Raw genomic sequence first — 6133 nt, 5'->3', positions numbered from 1 at the left:
ACCATGTGGTTGCTGGGAATTGAACTCAGGTCCTCTGGAAGAGCCGACAGTGCTACCTCTGAGCCATCTCTCCAGCCCCCCCCTCAAAACTTTTTATTCTAAAAAGACAACATTCAGCAATGATCTCTGTCTTACTTAGGGTTACTATTGGCATGATGAAACATCACGACCAAAAAGCACCTTGGAGAGGAAAGGATTTATTTGGTTTACACTTTGATATCACTATTTATCATCAAAGGAAGTAAAGACAGGAACTCAAACAAGGAAGGAATCTTAACGCAGGAACTGAAGCAGAGACCATGGATGAGTACTGCTTACTGGCTTGCTCAGTCTGCTTTGGTATAGAACCTAGACCTGGACCTGGACCAGCCTAGGGCTGACCTCACCCACAGTGGGCTGAGCCCTCCCTTACCCTATAGGTCTGGTCTTAATGAGGCATTTTCTCAATTGAGGCTCCCTTTCAAATTCTTTCATGAGTTGATTTTTATTGCGGTCCTGTGGAAGCAAATCAAAGCCTATACTGACTGCTGTTATAATATGGGTGGAACCCTTCCTTCCCTCTGATTATTAAGGACATAATCTGATATTAAGGACATACTGGAGTAGGAGAGTGAATTGCTAGGCTTAGAATAGGGGCAAATAGAATGTGGAAAATTAGTGTCTCTCTTGATCCACTGGAAACTTGGAAGAAACATCATTGTAGTAAGATTAAGTTTTTGAAAGTAATTTCCTAACACATGAGAGTTTTTGTCCTATGGGGACATTTTAAATGTGAGGAATTCAAATTCATGTTACAGTGAGCTTTCATTCATATATGAGGTGACATTAGTTTGTAGAAGGAAAGGAAGCACGCACATTTGAAAGTGATGTTTGAGTGGCAGAAAAAGTGGCAATAAGAAAGATTTGACAGAATAGGATATGCCCAACTCTCACAAGAAGAAGGGAAAGGGAAGCTACTTCAAGGGGCAATAGGGATCGAGAGAAAGATGATGGGGGCGGGCATTTTTACTGGAACAGTTTTACAGAGAGGTTGAATCAGGTGAAGACCAAACGAGAGATTAGAGCAGATTGCTGCAGTTAGTTTGAGGCCAAGCAGAGCAATTCAGAGGCCAAGAGAGAAGCCAGTCAGCTGGGAGAGGAGTTTGAGCCAGAATAGCTGAGTTGAAACAGCCAGCTATGAGCTAAGAACAAGACAGGGTGAGTTTATTAAGTAGTAAGTCGCAGAGGCTGAAAACATTCTAGGACAAGGTTAGCAGATGGAAGCAATAATCTCCAAGACAACAACTGAAACAGGCTTATCAAGGTTCATTTTACACCAGGCTGGCCTTGAACTCCTGTTAACAGGATTGTATCCCCATCCAGATGACCTCAGTTTTATCAGTTCTTCAAAGGCCCTGCCCTAAATAATTGTCATTTTTTTCCAGTTGCTATGATAAAATATTCTAAAAGCAACTTAAAGGAGAAATGGCTTATTCTGGCTTACAGTCCTAGGCATTAGTCCACCATGGCAGGAAAGTCAGTGGCAGGAGCTTCAGAGAACAGAAAAGAGCAATGGATGCATGCTAGTTGAAGCTGAAGAGGTGGACTCTAGAATGTAGAGTCAAGTATGGTGGGTGGCAGGCCAGCAGAAACGAATGATCCATCTAGCCACACCTTAGGAGAGTGGTCAGCAGCCGAGTCCCTTGGAAGGGAGCTCACATATGGCCTTTCCTGGGTTTCAGGTGTCAGATGACCACTCCAAGGTGTGGTTGAAAAGGATTTTATTGTACATGAGGGAGAGTACAGCCAGAGGCATCTGCAAGACTCTAGAGCAGAGAGAGAAAAGAGACTGAACACCGCCATGTGGGGGCAGAGGTTGGTGAGAGGGTGAGAAGAGAACCCTGACAGCAAAGAGAACCAACGGTGGAGGACCAAGAGAATGTGTGGCCAATTATTAGGAAAGCACGACAAGCTAGGGGAAGGGAAGGGAGTTCCCTGGGCTGGAGAGGTTTTAGAGTAGGGGTTTAGGCACAAAGGCGTGAGCCTAGAGGCTAATACCTGCTTTGATATGCTAATAGGCACCAGTTAATCCATTTTGCTCTTGAGTTTCTTTGAGACCTGACACTATTGTACACCTTGCTTTTTCTACCCAGTACAGAATCCCTTGCCTAGGGAATGGTGCCACCTGCAGTGTGGGTGGGGTGGGCTTCTTAACTCAGCTAATACAAGGTGATCATCTATTGAGACTCCCTATGTGATTTTAGATTGTGTCAAGTTGGTAATGCCACAGGTTTTGGAGGTTAAGGTTTCAACATGCATTTTAGGGGGGCGATTCAACCTATACTTACGTTTAGGCCTTTAACTACACACAGGGAGACACGGATACATTTTGTATGCTAATGTTAGTTTTTGGAGGATAGCTATTCACAGGAGCTCAGGCAACTTTACCAGTGGCTACACAACTGAGGAATATGACTTCCTCCTCCCAACCTCCCAAGGAGGGCTTACAGATCCTCAGGGAGAGGTGGGGCTTCATGAGCCCCTCCTTCCAAGCAGCCTTTAACTGCCAGGTAAGTCCTCAGGAGGGGTGGGGCCCGTAAGCCCCTCCAGAATGGAAAGTCAGCAGATCCAATCTTGTGCAGGTAATCACAGCTGCTGAGTACATCAGCTCCATAACCATGTTGAACTTTTTGTAGCTTGAATCTCTTCTCCTCTTAGCTTGTTTGTTTAATAAGAACGGTTTCTTGTAGCTGAGGCTGGCATTAAACGCCTGACCTTCCTGCATCTATCTGCCAGGAGCAGGGATTCCAGGTGTGCACAACCCCACCCACCTTTAACATTTTAACTTTTAAGAATATTTCATAACTTTTAGCTTAGTATCGAAGGATCAGACTAGTTGGTTTTCAAAGTTGGCTTTCAGAAGTTAGAGCAGGGTAGCAAGAAGTGATCAACAGTTTTTGTCTGGAGGAAGTAAGAGTATCTAGCTTCACAATGTGTTAAAGGAGTACAGTGGATACTGGGTAGCCAGCCAATCACACACTACCAACTGTATAAACCATGAGGAAGAGGAGGAACAAAACCTGAGGGGATAGCCTTGGCCATTAAACTGTATCTAACATTGAAAGAAAAGCAAAAGGTAGCTGCAGATAGGATCTTCTTTTGTTTGGGGGAAGCCAGGGGTGGGAAGGACAATACAGAAGAACAAGAGATTGGGAACTAAGCAGGTGGTGTGGCCGTGAAGTAGTGGCAAGCAGCTGGCGCGGGAGAAAGCAGATGGATGGGAGGAACTGTGTGTTACGCTTCACTGCTCCCAAAAAGGGGGGCTCTGTTGGTAGTCACCACATGGTGTCTGACTTTCATTACACATCTAGCTAAGGTTAAAGTAAGCTGTGCACCAATACAAAGCCTTTGGAGTAAGTTCCACTTTAGGAGGCACGCTACTGAATTTGGAAACAGATAAAAGTGCATTTGGCCATTCATGTAGAAGTATTTCTGCTCTTCTACTCTTCTGAGAAACTTCCTGGTTGAAATGAAAACATCCCAGATGTTCCTTGTCTTTAAACTGTTTTACATCTCTACACTAACTTCATATTAATCTAATTATACCCTGATGCAAGTTCTCTCCAATGGCAGTAAAATGTTAGGTAGGAAAAAAATGGACCAATTTAAGTTCCTAGAGGTTCAGTGGTTTCTGGGATGCTAGTATGGGAGTCTTAAAATATTAAAACTGGCTCGGTGGTGCACACCTTTAATCCCAGCACTCAGTGGGGGCGGGGCAGAGGCAGGCTGTTTTCTAAGTTTGAGGCCAGCCTGCTCTACAGACTGAGTTTCAGGACAGCAGGACTACACAGAGAAACCCTGTCTGGGGGGTTAGTGGGTGGGTGGTGTTAGGTGGGAGGGAAGGGAGGAGTCAGCAAGATTGCTCAGTGGGTAAAGGCTTTAAACACCTGACTACCTGAGTTCAGTCTCTGGAACTAATACCAAGGTGGAAGGAAGAACTAACTATATTGTCCTTTGATCACATGCATGCCATGGGCCATGTACGAGCTCTCTCTCTCTCTCTCTCTCTCTCTCTCTCTCTCTCTCTCTCTCTCTCTCTCTCTCTCTGTCTCCCCCCTTTCTTGCTCACTCTTGCTCTCTCTCCCCTCTTTCTCGCTCACTCTTGCTCTCTCTCTCTCCCCTCTTTCTCGCTCACTCTTGCTCTCTCTCTCTCTCCCCTCTTTCTCGCTCACTCTTGCTCTCTCTCTCACACACACACAAACATAAATGCATTTTTTAAAGCCACAGGGATTAGCCACATAATACAGGATAACCACACTATAATCCACAGACCTAAAGAAGCTAAATAACAAGGACTGTAGGAGGATGCTTAATTCTCATTCAGAAGGGCAAATAGAATAGCACCGGAAGCGGTGGAAGAGAAGGAACAGGAAGGGAGCCTACCATAGACGTCCTCTGAAAGACTCCACCCAGTAGGGGTTAGAGTCACAGCCAAACTCTAGGTGGAATGCAGGGAGTCTTATGGATGAGTTGGGAGATAGAAGGACATGGAGGCGGATGGTGGTGGTGGTGCAGGAGCTCCACAAGGAAACCAATGGAGCCAACAAATCTGGGGCGGAGGGTGGGTGGGATGCTGTGGAGACTGATGCACCAACTAAAGGACCATGCATGGTGAGGACTAAGACCCTCTGCTCAGATGTAGTTGATAGGCAGCATAGTGTCCTTGTGGGTCCCATAATATGGGGAGTAGGGACTACTTTTGACATGGACTCTGGTGCCCACTTCTTGATCACTTCTCCAAGGCAGCGCAGCCTTGCCAGGCCACAGGAAGAGGATACAGGGAGACCAGATAAGACTTGATAGGTTGGGGCCAGAGAGATGGCTCAGTGGTTAAGCGCACCACATGGTGGCTCATGACCATCTGTAATCAGATTTGATGCCTTCTTCTGTTATACATGCAAATAGAACACTCATATAAATAAATAAAAATAAAAAAATACTTGATAGGTTGGGGTCAGATGATAAGGGAGGAGGACTAGGAGAGGGGGATGAGGGAGGGAGGGGGCTACAATTGGATGTAATGTGAATAAATTAAAAATAAAATAAAATAATGAAAAAAGAGCCACAGGGGTAATGTGTGGACTGAGCAAAGTGAGATCCAAATTTTGTCAGATGAGCTTACTTAATGCCTTACCCCTCACACAGGTTCTGGCTCCATGCCTCTACTTTGGTAATGCTGCTTTCCTATTTGAACACTCTGAGGTCCTAGTCATTGCTGGACTTCCCCCTGAGCTTCCTGAAGATCACTCTGTGACCTTAACTGTGGCAGTATACTCACACAGGGTGAATGGTCCTAGTTCCTTCCCATCTTGCCCTCATAAGCCTGAAGAAAAAGAAGGCTATTTCAAGGCACCCCTTGTTTTCCAGGGCTAGAACCCAAGTCTTGCCTGACTTCATGCTGTAATATGCTGCTGCTACTAGTTGTCTGGAATTATAGTGCCTCCCTGGGTGTGGGTTGTTGTGCATGATAAATATTAGCATTGTTTAAAGTGCTAGATTCTTTTTCGAAGATTTGTTGTTTGTAATAGTATATATATGTAGTGGTATGTGCATATAAGTGCAGTGCTCAAGGAGGCTAGAGGCATTGGATCCCTCTAAAGTCACACCACCTAGTTGCTGTGAAGCCAATGTGGGTCGTCTGCAAGAACAAAACATATTCTTAACTGCTGAGTAACATCTCTCCAGCCTCAAGTCCTAGATTTTTACCTGAGTGCCTTTGTCAGCTAATAAGAGGTGATCTGTGATCTGAGCTGTTAAGTGGGTAGAGATGTACCATATTAGTTTTCAGATTTCAGTAGGGAAATGGGATTTAAAAAGTATTGGTGTTGATCTGCAATTTAAGAGTAGGCATCAGGAGCTGGGTGTGGTGGCACACGCCTTTAATTCCAGCACTTGGGAGGCAGAGGCAGGTGGATCGCTGTGAGTTCAAGGCCAGCCTGGTCTACAAAGCGAGTCCAGGATAGGCGGGGCTACACAGAAACCCTGTCTCGAAAAACCAAAACAAAAAATAAAAGTAGGCATCCAATTACCACATTCTTGGATATAAATCTTTATTTAAGAAAAAAAAGTACATGAAAATCTGGTTTACTTGCTT

Source organism: Acomys minous, assembly GCF_964271855.1.
Source record: "Acomys minous genome assembly, chromosome: 7".
Lineage (NCBI taxonomy): Eukaryota > Metazoa > Chordata > Mammalia > Rodentia > Muridae > Acomys > Acomys minous.
This window is presented reverse-complemented; position numbering follows the sequence as displayed.